This window comes from Podarcis gaigeae (assembly GCF_964106915.1).
Source record: "Podarcis gaigeae genome assembly, chromosome: 12".
In the NCBI taxonomy this organism is placed as follows: Eukaryota; Metazoa; Chordata; class Lepidosauria; order Squamata; family Lacertidae; genus Podarcis; species Podarcis gaigeae.
Genome location: NC_139688.1, coordinates 21,186,718 through 21,203,300, shown reverse-complemented (window position 1 = coordinate 21,203,300; position 16,583 = coordinate 21,186,718).

Sequence of the window (16,583 nt, the reverse complement as noted above, 5' to 3'; positions counted from 1 at the left end):
CTTTTTGTTTTTAATACAAAGGGTCAAGCTGTGAACGCAACACATGAAACCAATAGTCTGCTTCATGCGAAAAACTCTTGTCTGAAGAGAACCTTTCCACTGCTGCTGTTCTGTACAAGGATGACAGATTAATCTCCTTTCCTCCTTTTTCACCTTTCACATTGATGCTTTGCAAATGGCATCACACTGATGGATGAAGTTATAAATATACTACAACTGTAATATCAATGCATTAATCACCCAAATTTAGTCGTTTTAAGATGATAGAAGGCCATCCATTAGCTGCAGAGTTGACAGTTTGCAACATACCTGAGAGCAGGCCTCATCTTTCCTTTTTTAGGCCATCTATTTCTTTTTCAACAGGAACATCTGGTCATTTCAAAACTGTAATTTGCAAACACTTTAGCTCACAATGGAATGTCCAAAAGCTGTTCTGAAAAGCTGAGCTCTTTTCATGTGCCAAGCTAGTTGGACTAGAGTGAGCAACTGTTGTTATAAATCTGCCTTTTGCTTTTCCAACCACTCTACAAATGATGAAATCAAATGCTCCGCAAGGCCTTGTTAGTGACTGGCACAGAGCACTATGGCAAGAGAGGTTAGAATACCGACACACCTAGCCTCATGTGCAGCAGCAATTGGGTGTGGGAGAATGAGAAACCAGTTACATTTTATGTAATCAGAAAAAGAAGCACACACGAAAGTTCCTCTGTAGGGCTCAGTGAACAATGCAGATGCTCTCTTTCCTATGGCCTCATCTGGCCTTCAGGCTAAGCAACTGAACATCTTCTCCTGAATGTCTTAACCATATAGTGAAATTGCAGCATGTTGCAATCACAGACTTTTCATGGATTTGCTTCTTACATGTGAACTGTCCCATGTATTCCAGTCATCTGATGGGACCTGTTCTATGTAAATTTGCATTTTGAATTTAGACTTCAGACCACAAGGAACAGGGCCTTGTTTATTGTGCTGCCCTCCTGGGATGGTTACAAGGCTTGATTTCTTTCGAGCTTCACAAAGCTGTCAAATACTTTTATAAATTAGTTTGGAAGGCCTTTATGGTAACAAGCTAATATGGTGGGGTAAATTTATTATTGTGCCCCCTTTCCTGCTGTTGCTGCGTGTGTTTTCTGTTCTGTGTCGGCTGTTGTGTTTGAAATGATTGTAATTTATTTTATGAAACATACTTGTAAATTACACTGAACAGAGTCTGCCTGGACTATAAAGTGGAGAATAACTTAGGGAGCATATTTTGATGGTAAATGTGGGAAGATATTCTTTTATTTTTTGCTTTTGAACGGTAAGTAAACAATGTTTAAATTATGTCTGTGTTCTAAAAGAAGTGCGCTCAGCTACTGCCGTGGTGTTTGGGTTCCTGGCCTTCATTCCACTGGATAAATATGCAGTTTTTAGAGCCAAGATTTACGTTTGTTCCCCCCCACCCCCAACATCAGACTACTTTACAAAAAGATTGCATGTGTTGCTAGACTTGAGAAATGAACAAATTACATTTGCGACTGTCTTAAAAGTAGGCTGTTTTATTTCACTAACAGAAAAGATACTCTGGCTTTCTCCCCAGTAATTCGCAGGGCAAAACTTTATTAATCCACGCTGTGCAGACACTTGTGTCATCCTATGAGCAAATTGCAGATATTTCACCTTTTTAAACACGTCCTGGTGTGCTGTCATTTCTACTAAGAGGCAACAGTTATGCTCTGAAATGTCACAGCAAGAATGGATTGTTTGATACCCATGGAAAGAGCAGCCTGGTGGGGAGGATTTTGGGTGTGATGGTTCCACTTCTGGCTTTAATACTGTTATCAGAAGGTGGCTTTAAGGGACTTATGCTCAGACCCCTTGACTTTTTGATAGTGGTCTAAAAGTCCTCCATGCTGTTTGCCATCTACATGGAACTGGTAGGAGAGTTCGGCCAGGAAGAGTTTAATAAGTAGAATGATGATATCCAACTCTGCCCTCTTGTACCATCAGGTTGGTACTGCTGGACCACTGTCTGGAGGCAGTAATGGGCTGGATGAAGAACAATAAATTGAAGTTGAATCCTGACAAGATGTACTGTTTGTGGGCAGTCATCATGCCTACTCCAAATCTGTGCAGGGTTTATTCCTTCGCCTTTTCTTTTCCCAAAGATATCCTGCAAGGCAACAGAGGTTTAGGATAAGAGTTTTCCTTTCCCCTAGATGGGCTACATTCCCAGGTTGATGAGCTCCATCTGCCCCTCACTCCCCTCTATAGCATATACAAAGACTCCCTTCTTGACCATCGAACCCACTATTGGTCTCATCCCAACTCACCTAGGGTTTGAGACCCATTGGCTACAATCACCTGGTTTAGCAGGTTAGTCACAGCTCTTCCCAGGGTGTGTCTGCTGCCAGCTTCTAGGAGCCACAGGTGAGAGTTGAGTGCAGCATGGGGACCAAAGGTTCCCCCACCAGAGGTACTACTCCTCCGCCCCCCCCACACCAATATATGTGTATGTGTGTATAAATGAACTTCTTATGTCCCTAAGGACCAGCGGCAGGATAGCAGGAAGAGGAGCAAGTGAGAATGCTCACAGTAACATTTCCCAAGTCAGAAAAATTGCTATGAAATTGCTATGGTATGCTGGTTTGACAGCCATGGACAGAAAGTCCCTACGGAGGGTGGTGAATGTTGGGATACTGCTGGGGAGACGGGGGCATTTGACAGGCCCCCAGCTGGCTCCAGCCACTGGCCGGCAGCTGGGTGATCTCCAGTCCTCGGAATAGCATCAAACAGCGACACAAGCCTCAAATACCTTTAGAGACTTGGCACACACTAGTCAGCAGAGTGAGTAACGTCTCACAATGGAAGTGGCAGACAGAGACATGTGTAAGCATTATTTACAGGTGTTTATTCAGCATAGTTCAGGAACAAAAGAAAAACATGTCTGCTTCCCTTCGTGTCCAAGCAAACAGCAAAGCAAAAGCAATATACAAATGGAAGCTCCCAGCAAGCCTGTGCTGGAAGTAAACAGGCATGTGACACACAACAGTCATGCTTGTTCCTTTTAAGGTGGAACGGAACGATATCCTAACAGTGAAAACAGCACACGATATCATGGGCTGTCCCTTGAGTCTGCTAGATGTCATTGCAGGAGACCGTTGCCTCAGAAGAGCGAAGAACAACGTTCTCAGGGATGACTCACACCCTGGCCAGCACCTTTTTAATCTCCTGCCCTCGGGCAAGAGATATAGAAGCATGATAAGCTGCACCAAAAGGTTAAAGAACAGTTTCTACCCGTGGGCTATGAGGCTGCTGAATGGAAGACAGCAACATTGCAGCTGACGTTTGGGGCTGGTGGTCGTATGACAGCACACAGAGTGTAACAAGGACTGAGAAATTGCGGGAGGGGCTCATTTAATCTCACTGTAAACAAGTGGTACAGTGACACTAAAGTATTTCTAGTAACTACAGTCATACCTTTGGTTACAGCCGCTTCAGGTTGCGTTTTTTGGGTTATGGACCGCCGAAACCCTGAAGTACCGGAACAGGTTACTTCTGGGTTTCGGCAGTCGCACATGCACAGAAGCGCTAAATCACAACCCGTGTGTGCGCAGACACAGATTGCGAATGCTGTGGGTTGTGAACGTGCATCCTGCATGGATCATGTTCGCAACCCGAGCATCCACTGTATTTCTAGAAAACACCAAAGTGAGTACAGCATGACATGGGGAGGGGGAGAGGTGGCAAGTAGATGGAGGAGTGGGAGCACGAGAGCAGATAGGAGGAGTGTCTTTTACAGGTTCTGCCCCAGGGGTTGAGCTGCTAAAGCATTGTCCACCAGATATTCACGCTTGGAAAACGCTTCACCTGCTTCATTTGTTAACAGCACAGGTGCAGGGACAGGTTTTTGCCTTAAAGTGGCACACCTAAGTGAGCGCCTACCTACCGAATAAGTATCAGTCAGGCTGATACACAGGAAGAATTAAAGCTCACCAATCATATACAAGCAAAAGAAACAAACCTTTCTTATTGGCTTGCCTTCAGCAGCCTCAAGGGTTCAGTAGCTGCCATGGCTATTATTCTCTCCCCCTCTCCCCGTGACATCTATAAAAGGCTATATATTTTAAATCTGCTATATCTTGTGCAGACATATGGATGGGAAGCACAAGTGCAAACAGATGTGGCCAGACAGACGAGTGGAGAACCAGATGTGTGAATTTCTTTCAAACAAGGGGAAAATTCACCCACCCATAAATTTTCACACAGTCATTGAAAACAGAAAGGAGTGAAAACTTATCAGGTGCATTTCTTGTTGATTCAGACATGCATTTAAGCCATCGGTTAAGTTTTCTGGGGTTTATTTTCTCCTTTTAGGGCTTAAAAGGTAGAATGCAGCTTATATTAGGGTACACACACACACACATACAGATCAAATCAGCCACCTGTCGGGGGGCGGGGGCAGTATTTGAAATGCCAAGACAAGGAACTCTGTTAGCCAAACAAAGCAGCCTGAAATGTAGAACAAACTTTCCTCAATCTCCACCACTTTGGTAATCATATACCTTGGGCCTCATCCAGCATGCTTTAATGAAGTGAGTGAGCCAATGTAAAGTTTTCTCTTATGTGCTACTAATGGTGATCTGACACATGTCAGATGAAATAGAAGAGAGGTAATATATTAGATGATGATTATGATAACAACAATAATAATCTGTTTCTTTGGGCATTAGTTTCCAGACGTTCTTTCTACCTGTAGTAGTTTTATGAAATACCATACTTTACCATGTATAATACTGTTTTTTTATTTTAAAAAAGTTCAAAATTGTGGGTCATCTTAGACATGGATACTATCTCCCCCCATTTTCTCAACTTGGAGTCCCCAAAAATAGGGGGTGTCTTATACATGGGGGCATGTTATACATGAATTAATAATAATAATAATAATAATAATAATAATAATAATAATAATAATAATAATTTATTATTTGTACCCCGCCCATCTGACTGGGCTTCCCCAGCCACTCTGGGCGGCTTCCAACAAAGATGAAAGATACACTAAAATGTCACATATTAAAAACTTCCCTGAACAGGTACTTCTCAAGTTTTCCCCATCCTTATAGCACCGTGTGCTGTATTTATACAAATAATAGATTGATCTTGTAGAACTGCTGCTGCAGCCCAGGAGTGAGTGCAACATGGGGAGGCTGTGGGCTATTTTGTTTTGTTTTGTTAATTGACAGTTTATGCAAAAGAGAAGGGGGAAAAATTAGCCCCAAGTTACCACTAAGCTGTGGTATAATAATTAATATAATATAATATAATATAATATAATATAATATAATATAATATAATAAAGACAATCCTATTTCGATAGGGAAGGCTTAAAATGATAGTGTTGGACAATAAAGAAGGGAAAGGCTGGAGTAGAGAACAATCTAGAAAGTAGCTGGATTGGCTTGATCATTCTAACCTGGCAGCCTGATAGGCCATCTACACAGGGGGAAATTGTACAGCTGTTGCGTTGAATTAACAAAAGTTTGATTTTGTGAGGTCTGAGAAAACAAAATGGAAGCTGAACAGGGGAAACTAGTTGAAAAAGTGGGATATAAATCCAAATAAATAGATGAGAGATAGATCATCATCATCATCATCATCATCATCATCATTTATTTGTATGCCAGTGTGGTGTAGTGGTTAAGAGCGGTAGTCTCGTAATCTGGTGAACCGGGTTCGCGTCTCCGCTCCTCTACATGCAGCTACTGGGTGACCTTGGGCCAGTCACACTTCTCTGAAGTCTCTCAGCCCCATTCACCTCACAGAGTGTTTGTTGTGGGGGAAGAAGGGAAAGGAGATTGTTAGCCGCTTTGAGACTCCTTCGGGTAGTGATAAAGCGGGATATCAAATCCAAATTCCTCCTCCTCCTCTTCTTCTTCTTCTTCTTCCACAGTTAAAAGCAATGCTCAAGGCGGGTTACAACATGACAAGATTTAGATAAATACAAAAGTCATAAACAATAAATAAGCCACATCAAAAAATACGCAACCAAATGGAAAACAATTTCCACATAAATAAAATCTAAAACTAAGAAAACAGCATTGATATCACAGTTTAAAATGACATAGGTAAAAAATAACAGCAATTTAAACAAAAAACCAAACAAAACGGAGCCCTCTCTGCTCAGCAGCAGCAGCAGGAGCAGCAGCAGCCCTATAGAGCCCATCAGGCCCCACCCTAGGTCAGGTGTTGAGTGGCAGGACTGGGGCCCTCAGGCGCTGAGCAGGGGAGTCCTCCTGGGTGGTAGCAGCAGCAGCAGCAGCAGCAGCAGCAGCAGCAGTCCTAGATAGATAGATAGACAGATATTGGCTCAACAGGGCCAGACCAAGGTATTTTCACTTCCTGAAGCTAACCAGACTAGATGCTTGAATCTTGTTTCCACACAGGCACCAGAACAGTGTCCTCTGCCTCATCTAAGGGCCGCAAGCTAGCTTTGATGGTGCTGGACAGGCCTTGAAGGGGACACCCAGTTCTGCCCTCCAGCACCTCAACACAATTCCCTGGCCCCCAGCTTTACCCACCTGAGGTAATGACAGGGCCAGCCCTGCTTACCAAGGCTCCTTTTCAAACAGAAGCAAAACACAGGTTGTATTATCAAGAGTAGTAAATTCACGCTTCACTACAGAGAAACTCCAGTAGCTTAGGAAAACAATTTTTACCTGGATGTTTTTCCTGTTATTACTGGTTTCTGTAATTAGGGTCAAATAAGGGGGTAACTAGGGGTGGTGCCAGTGCCAGGTGTAGAAATAAGATGAATGAGTTTAAGCAGACTACCCCCCCTTTTTTAAAGGGCTATTGAAAACACAGCTCTGAAGTGAAATAAATCTACCTGCTTTACAAGATCCACAGCTCCCTCTTTTTCAACAGGGACTCTGTGGTGATTATTGCCCTTAACCTGTTTTTTTGCAGAGGGTTGACAAAGGCCAACAGATTTATGTTTTTGGAGAGTAAGCAATTCTTCAGAGATTCAAGAGTTCATAAAAGCAAAGTTGGTATGACCTAGCTTCCAAGTGATTTCTTAAAGTAATATAATGCTAATGCAATGTAAACAAATGGGAGCACCTGTTGTGCTTCAGCAATGAGCAGGGCTGAATTCTGTGGTAATGCATTTATTGGCTGAGGTAAGCCAACCCTCTGTTCTTTGCTTAGATATTAGAAAGGCATTTTCAGAGCTGTAACTAGAGGTTCCTGTGCCAGAGGTGAGTCCCTACTTTAGCATATTGTTGCTGTTGTATTTCAACCTCACCTTCGAAGCAGCTGCACCCTGGCTCAATGCTACCTAGGCTGCTCCATTTGTTAAATCTCACTTCTCTTTTGAAGAAGTAACTTGTCTCCAGTCCAATGGGAATGGACAGAAAGTATAGCAAACTCTGGGAACCAGTGGATGCTTAAAAAACAACAACCCAGTATCCCTGATTTGCACATTTAAAAGACTCACATACTATAGTTTTCTCAGGATTATACAATTTCAAAAAACAAATGGGAAAGTTAGTGCGTTTATGACATTCTAGTCCAGCCTGCTCTCAGACATGCAAGTTTTCTATAAGCAGGGTGTTTTTCAAATTAGGTAGCTTTCAGACATACAATCTGCAAGCTAAAGTTGTATAGGAAGGACCCCAGGCCTACTCTGAGTAAAACTTAGTTGAATACTATGTTACATTGTTACATTGTTACTTTGTCTCATGATACCACAGCACTCATCACTTTTTGTTTGTTTGTTTGTGTTTCTACATGTTGTTGGGCTCCATTATCCAGCAATGGAGATCACATCTAAGCCCAAAGAGGATAATAAATTCTGATAATGTTACTTCTCTCTCCATTTTCTACTTAGGCCCTATCTGCACTGTGCATTTAAAGCAATGCCATACCACTTCCAATAGTCATTGTTTCCCCCAAAGAGTCATGGGAAGTGTAGTTTATTCACAGTGCTGAGAGTTGTCAGGAGACCCATATTCCCTTCACAAATCTACAATTCCCAGAGTTCTCTGGGAAGAGGGACTGATTGTTAAATCACAGTGGGAACTGCAGCTCTGTGAGAAGAAATAGGAGTCTCCTAAAAACTCAAAGCATCCTTAACAAACTGCAGTTCCCAGGATGACACACCCTCCCGCATTCCGCTGGTGAAAACAGGGACGTCCTAAGGAAAAGTGGGACATTCCTGGATTAAATCAGAAACCGAGACTGCTTCTGTGAATCCGAGGCTGTCCCTGGAAAATAGGGACACTTGGAGGGTCTGGGATCATTTGGGGAAAGCCATGGCTGTCTAAAGTGGTACAATACTGCTTTAAATGTATAGTGCAGATGGGACCTTGGTCAGCAGAAGTACATCCCGAATGCCTTTACTGGTCTTCAGCTGTTGGGCAGAAATGCTTTGGGTATTAGAGAGTTGCTATGGTGCTGTGAGAGACTTCTCATGAGCACTTGTGTCAGATGAACATAAAATGAGTTTACCCCACTCCCCTTCGCACAGGTGCAAATTATGGCACAAGATGCAGAGCAGTGGGACCCCAGGTCTTACACTTAAATTATGTTAGTCAGAAACCCTATCATGTGGTGGAGCATGAAGAATCTGTTGTAAAGGCAGTCGATGGAATTTCCCAGTGGGAAAGACTAATGGAAAGTCCATGTAAGAAGTGTGAATGAAATCCACGAGCTTCGTAAAAAGCTTTGGCTGTAACCTATCAGATGAGGAGATGCTTAATTTATAAAACATCTTTACTTGGGCAGGGGGTTATTTACAACATGGGGAAGGTCAATTGCCAGTAGAGAAGCAGGAGAATGCTTGGGTGGTTATAGAAAGGCAAGTGGGTTTGGCTTCTGTACAACATATTTCTAAAGATCAAGGAGCTTATGGTTTATGGGTTGCTAACGGCTGTAGAAACATTCAAGGCAAGGGGACTGGTTTGTCTCAGAGTTGAACAGAGATGTTGCTACCATCTTGTTGGCATTTGCAGGGGCTGATGGGAAATGAAGTCGTGGTCTTGGTCCCAGACTGCTAGGAAACTGGTGGTGTTGGCAGAGGAGCCAAGGAATTGGTAACCCCACAAGGCAGCAACGGAGAAGAACTTCTGAAGCTGCCCAACATTGTGCCTCTTTGGCAATTTGAGGTACGTACACAGTAACAGGCCAACTTATGTTATATCAGTTTAGGTTCATGGTGCAAAAGGACAGAAAGAATGCCAAGCTTTCTCTGCTTTGTTAGTGAAGAGCCAGCTATGTAGACCAGGCTTCCTCAACCTCAGCCCTCCAGATGTTTTGAGACTACAATTCCCATCATCCCGGACCACTGGTCCTGCTAGCTAGGGATCATGGGAGTTGTAGGCCAAAAACTTCTGGAGGGCCGAGGTTGAGAAAGCCTGATGTAGACTATTCTGGTTATGCTGATCATGGGATAATACTGCTATGTGTTGGGGCGCCAGTTATGTGTGAGTGCAAGACACTCATCGTGCTTGGATTTAGTAAAAGTTGCTATCTGATTTGCGTACCTTTGGGAAATTGGACAAGGCAACTTTAAATTAAAATAAATGCATTAGTTCTGCTTAATGAATGATAGAAATAGTCAGCTAATAACTGCCACACCATTCCCTATCACTCCCAAGCTATCCAGAGTCGGAACGAACCCTTTGAGAGAGCATTGACTGGGTGATCTTTATGATCCTATTAAAAAGTGTGAAATCTGGGGAAATAAAGCTTTGCTTTGAACCATTGCTTTTAAATTAAAATGGAACAAGCCCAGGTAACACCTTATGCTTTAATATTCTTTCTAATTCTTTCCCTCATAACTGGATAGAGATTAGTTTTTTAAAAAAACGAGTTTCTTGTGTGTGGTTATAGGGAACGATAGTTATCACCCAAAATATTCTGCGTCAGAGGTGTCAAATTAATGGAGGAGAGCAACCTTTCAGCCCAACCATGTGTGATAGCTGTGAAAACAAACCTAGGGAGATGAACATTCCTCCACCTGCAGCAAGTTAATTAGGCAAGGGATCTCCTGAGCCAGTTTCTAGAAGGGGAATACTTTCTGCTTTTAGCCAGGGTGGGATTTTGATCAAACTCTTGGAATTCTCCACTGCCTTGGGTGATTTGCTGTGCAGGTTGCTGCCAGCTGGACAGTCTGCTCTTCTTGCCATAGAAAAAGCCTCATCAGTCATTCATAGTGTTGAATGATGCAAGAACCAATGTTCTGCAGGTGGCCTTTCCAAAAGGAGAAGAAGGTGGGGTGGATGAAGGCCCATTATTTCTGGAGTTTATAGATACTGTGACAGTTGAAGATGCTTCTAAACTTTCTGTTGAGATGTTCGAGTCTGCAAACAGGGGGAGGGGAACGTCGTTGCAATATTCATCTGTTCACTGTGGTCAGTTGGTGGGATTGGCCAATTAAGCCTGAACGAAATGTCTGCCTGCTCTTTAAAAAAGTCCCAGTTCTTAACATCAGCAACAGAGGCTCTGCTCATTGTCCAGCTCATTTATGAAATTAGGTGGATGAGTACAAGAGATGGAATTATTTCTGCAGCCAAACTAAGATTGTGGAATTTCTTACCATTTCTGCATAATTCCCTCTCTTGTGCATTTTAGACATTTGATTAACACTTTTGTTTTGTTCCGGTTAGCTTTTAGAGTTTGACACCCATTTTCATTTGGGCAGTGCCTGCTTTTAATACCCGCTTGTACTCTGCATTTTGATTTGCCTTGTTTTAACCTTGTGTTTATTTTTGTGATGTGCTTTAACTTTTTTTATAAACTGCTTTTGATGCTTTGTACAGAGAAGTGATTTAAACATAAGAAATAAAATAAACAGATGAGAGCATACCTTCAGGCTCGGTTTACACCTATAATGGTTGTCACACTCACTTTGGTTGGTCACACACCCTTCTCTGCCCACATTGTTGGGGCACAGCATGTGGCTAGTAGTGAAGGTTGAATAGATCTTACCATAATTTATCATTTGCTCACCAAGAGCCAATGTTATAATCTCAGACAAAAGTTCCCTGTTATTACAAGATTTCAAAGTATCTTCAGATTTAAAATTATAGTAACGCAGAGTAGGCCAAGAGCTCTTAAATCATTTTCTTAAGCTTCCTTAAAGATAAAAGCCTCTCTAAGAGGCCAATGAACTTGACTCTTGCTGCACACTTTCAAGTGCAGCTGGAAATGGGCACTGTGTGCTTACACAATGGCGTTTCCAGGGACTGTATGGGGGGGCGGGGAAATGACTGTCACTACATCATTAGACGGGGGCAGCCATCCCTTCTGCATCCAGCACCTGGAAGCAATGTTGTGGGATAATGTCGTGCTATGCCTGTTTCTGGCAGGCGGATTCATGCTTCCTAGCCTTATCTTTAGGGAAACTAGATAAAGATGAAAATCAACCACTTTTTATTACTGTAAGATTACAATGCGTGCACACACACTATGCAGGCCATGGAGGCACAGAAAATATAAAATGGCTATAATCAGTCTTGGTTGGAATGATCAAAATATTAAAATTTGAATATTAAAGTTTGTCAAGGGACACTTCCAGACCATCACTCTTTTCAGCTGGAATTGAATTGCATACAAGCAAATTCAGGTGCGTGCCTCCTTTTCATGCCTGCAGTAGAATGCAATGTGCATGAGCTCTACTGTGTTCCCATTCGTAGTGTAGAAATACCTCAACTGAAATAGGAAAATATGATCTACTGTTTTCTGGAACAGCTCTCCAGAGTCCAGACTGACCACGGTGCATTGGCTGTGACCCAGACCCTATGGCTGACCCTCCAGCAGTATAAGACAAAACAGTCTTTTAGCAGTAAGAACACCAAGTTAATAACACACTGTTTCAACTATGATGTAAGTCATGTTGTGGATATTCCTCTTCAGAATTCCCTTGTATTTGTGTTAAAATTCATCTCTGCAGTACTCTCTGCAATTCTTCATTTGCTTGTTTGAAAGGACTATGGAGAAGTGTGATTTTTTTACGAAACAACAACACAGATCCTGGCACTTCTTTGTGTACCTTCTATTTTAAAAACAAAAGGAAGGTCTGCTTTTTTCGAATGATGTGTCTGGGAAGTGCATAGATGTGTTGCCCATAATATGCCACCAGACGGTGTAATAATTTCCACACAATTCATCAACACCTTTAATCTAAACGACTATGTACAGGATTCCAGGCAACATGTGTTTTCCATGTGTGTAGTGTTCCAAACAACGTGTTTCAACTTGTCGTAATATAATCAAAGGTCCTGCTAATTACTTCAGCGTGCAGACTATGGCACTCCCGGCTCGTCATATAACCACTCTGAAATAATTTTATTAGGGAGCAAAGCGGCTCAATAACACTAATTAATTGTGTTTCTTGGACCACTGAAAATGTGTAAGTGGAAAGAGAGTAGTTCTGGTACATTTCCCACCAGGCTGACTTTTGCACTTTTGAAACATGCTTCTCTGTCATGGTCATTATAGCAAACGAGAGAGAAAGAGAGCTGGAAAGGTGCAGTAGGAGAGCATTCCAGACTTATGATTTGAGGCTGGAGTTGGATATGCAATGCTGGTCAGAAATTCACACTCTGGCAGATACGTATGCCTTTTTAGGCTGTTTGCCCACTAAGTTCCAATGGGGGTGGGGTGGCGGGTAGAGACAGACTTGCGGGGGGTGGAGAATGCCAATATTTATGTACCCATAGGTGATTCCAGGGTCCCTTTGGTGTGGATGACATGGGAGAATGACCATATTAACCAAATATGAATGTTGATGTAAACTTATTGCTAAATGTTTGTGCCAATGTAACTACTAGGAGTGGACAAAAATTGCCCGAGTCATTTCAACAGGGCTTAGAGCTCCTCCAGACAGCCTGTTTATTCAGATTTCATCCTGATTTGCTTGCACAAAGCTTAGACGGTAGTTAGATTATGTGCCTTCTTGATCAACCATTCATACTGATTAGTTATATGCCAATGAGTACTCATCTTGATTTGCTTGTGGGGTGTTTACAAACCTTTCCACTCATTCATTCATTCATTCTACACATTTAAATGCATATCCTTACCACGTTCCAAACCACAAAAGTCTGTGTTTCATTTTTAAGGTGGATTTGTTGCCATTAAGCACTTGAATTGCACAACCCTGAAGTTCCTGTGTGCACTTGAAGCCATCCTACAAAACTCTTTTAGGGAGGAAATTTGCAAATTCATTTTCAATTTTGTTTCCGGTGATACTTTCTGGGACAGTTTTGCTATCTGTAAATGCTCCGTACCATGTCAAAGTGGCTTGTGAAAATATTCAGAATTGTACAGTATTATAATTATTAATTAATTGAATTTTTTTACTGCCCTTCATCTGAGGCTCACAGTCCAGTTTGCAATATAAAAACACAAAAATACATAACATGGTAACAAACAAGAACAATAAGCAACCTACACACAGTTTAAAAGGCCATAGTTTGTTTAATTAGCCAATGGCTAACTGAAATATTTTAAAAGAATCAAATAAGAAATAGTCCCAATTATGAGTTTCCCTCTGTTGATACAAAAGTGGCGATATTTTTTAAATTACTGGATCCAGAATATGAACTTAAAATGAATTTGCCAGTGATGTTGTGAATCATTTCATTCTGCTGGGATCTTACGTCTCTTGGCTTTGAGGCTGTGTGCTTCTTTTATTTTGTTCTTCATCTTTATTTATTTATTTATTTTCTCTGCGTTTAATTCTTTTCATTAAACAAAAATACTTGGAAAAGTGTTAATGTTACCTATTTTGTATGCCATTTGTAACATGGGTTCTTTGTCCCATCTTCCCAAAAGGGAAACATTTAAAAATAACCAGGAGGCCATACCCATGTTTTAATTAAAAGTCAACAATTTTCAACCGGACCTACATGAACCAAGATAAGAAGTATTGGATTCAGGGATGAGGTAGCTATATCAGCACAAACAACAAGATGCTTCTGCAGCGTTTTCGTTCAGCTTTGGATGCAGATAGCAAAACTGCCATGGTAGTTACCTGAAAGCAAAATTCAAAACCAATGTGGAAATTCCTCTCTAAAAGAGTTCAAGGTGGCTTCTGTCAGTATTTTGTGAGAGGGATTCAAGTTCATATTCCTAATCCATCCCATCGTTCTTTGAATTTTGAAAAATTTGTATAGAGGTTGTGTAGATCAGAGGCCTGGTCACTGTTTTGCATTTTGGGGATATAGCGTATGAGAGGATTGGCACACTCTTTCACAAATAGTGGCTGGATAATCTAAATGAATCATAGAAATAAAGAACCCAGGAAGTTCATTAATGTTTTATGAGCCTCCAGTAACCTGTAAAATTTCACAGGGCTTCTTCTGGGTTATGTGGAAATCTTCAGTGAAGCTTCCACCAAGTGTATTTGAGGAGAACAGGACCAGAACACAAACTGAGGATCTTGAAGCACAAAACGTTATTTATTACTCTGACTTTCTTACTTCAGCACTGGTGTACTACCTGACACTCATTACAGCATAGCTGAATGTTAACCTATAAAGTAAGTAAACCACTTGGATGTTTCTTATTAAGATATATGGCAATTAGTCAGCCAGCTTCCTCGCTAGGCTGCTTTCTTTGCTATTCCATAAAAAGGGCCTAAAATGCTGTACTTGGCACAATTCTTCTGCACTACCATTTTGTTGCTGTAATGGGAAGGCAGCAAAGGGTAGCTAAGTATAAATTCACCTAATAATGTTTCCACATGCCCATGTTTAATGTCCAGTTGTAAATCCCTGCTCCACTAAATGCCATTTTCATGCTGGTACATGTCACGGTGAAACAGATACTGAGGTATATTTTATAATATAAGCTGTAGATTAAATTCCCACCTCTGTCGCCTGCAAGGAAACTGTAAAACGAAGACTGCTGCCTATATTTTTGTTTCTGAAGGGCCCCCGCATAATGCTGCTTAAGAGTACATCTAATGTTGTGTTTTATTTATGACTGATGATGTGGTGAATGCTTTACTCTAAGCTGTTGTGGTTAAGATAGCATTAGTGGAGAAAAACTGCTTTTTCAAGGAAACTGAGAACATAATGGAAAGTTTTGTTTAAAAGGCAATCCATGGCGTGTAAGCAATCGGCATCTAACAGCTTACCATGTTATACCTTTCAATGAAATGATGAGAACTCGGAACAATTTCTGTGGAACAGAAAATTCCAAAATGGTGAAATGTGTGCCTTCCTATAAATGGAAGTCTTTCGGGGGCTGTTTGTATAAAGCCTGGTGAACTGGTCAAGCCAGTTCTTTTGCTGAGATAATGGCCTTGGCTGGCCACATAAGCATCTTAAAGGGCTAGCTAAGAAGAAACGTGTTGCCATGGGACTCAGCTACATTAGTAAAGAAAAAGCGTTTTGTAAGCTTTATAACACTGTGACACCAGGTGGCACTGTGAAGTTCCGTCTTTCGCCAATGCGATTTCCCACTTTGAGGTTTACAACGTGTTTTCCAGCCACAGTAGCAAATGAAGGTTCTTCCAGGAGACATCTCTCCACCTTGCTCACCTAGGTAATTCTAGGAAGGGAGAACAAGAGGCCAGGGGTCTGTGTGTTTGGTTGGCAGCTGAAAGGAGACAGAGTGGCTTGTCTTACTCTTTGTTGGACCCAAGGCTGTGGCTTGGGGCTGTCCTTGGGAAACCTAATGGGCAGTAAGATCTGTTGGAGTTGTGATGCCATGAGCCCTTCCATCCTATGATCTGGTTGTATATATGGGTAACTAAAACCATATATTGTAAAGTCACCATAGTCTGTTGACCTTCATTCCAGGGTAACCAAAGCCTGGGTAAGTGCTGGAACCCCTGAGTCTCTCACTGCTTGGAGACAGGGTTTTAAAGGTTTAAAACATGTGTTTGGAAACTCCAGGACATGTTGGCTTTCCTGCTAAGAAGAAAAGGAACAAGTATGTTGCTATCTGGCTCTGAAACATGAGCAAATGAGGGCAACAAAGATAGCAAAGGGCCTGGAGACTCAGTCCAGTGCGGAAACATAGAAGGAGCTGGGTTTGTTTAGCCTGGAAAAGAGATGATGAAGAGGTGATATGGCAGCCATCTTCAAACATCTGAAGGACTGTCAGACAGAACAGAGGTAGCTAACCTTCTGGGGGCTTCATTATAGCCAAGTCTCTGAATGCTACATGTAAAAGCTCTCAAGGCTGCCTTCCAGAAGGTGCTGCTGTTTTAATTTATGTTGTTATCATTCATTATTAAATTCAGTAATATAGACATGGACAAATTTGGAGGGGGGAAGGTCTTGCTTTTTGGCATCACAATAGCAGGAGCAGTCAGTAATATATATATATATATATATATATATATATATATATATATATATGTTGGTTTTGGTGTCCTCGGGTGTCTTCCCGTGTAAAAGTTGGGGTGTCTAGGCGACGTTTCGACGAGGTCTCACTCGTCATCTTCAGGCTGGTGCTTTCGGCTTCTTGTTACTGGAACAGAGCGGGATCTCAATGTTTGAGTTCCTATAAATACTGTAGAGGGGGTGTGGTGTCTAGCCTCCAATGTTCTGGGCAGAGAGGAAGTTCCCAGGCTAGTGTGCCTTTTC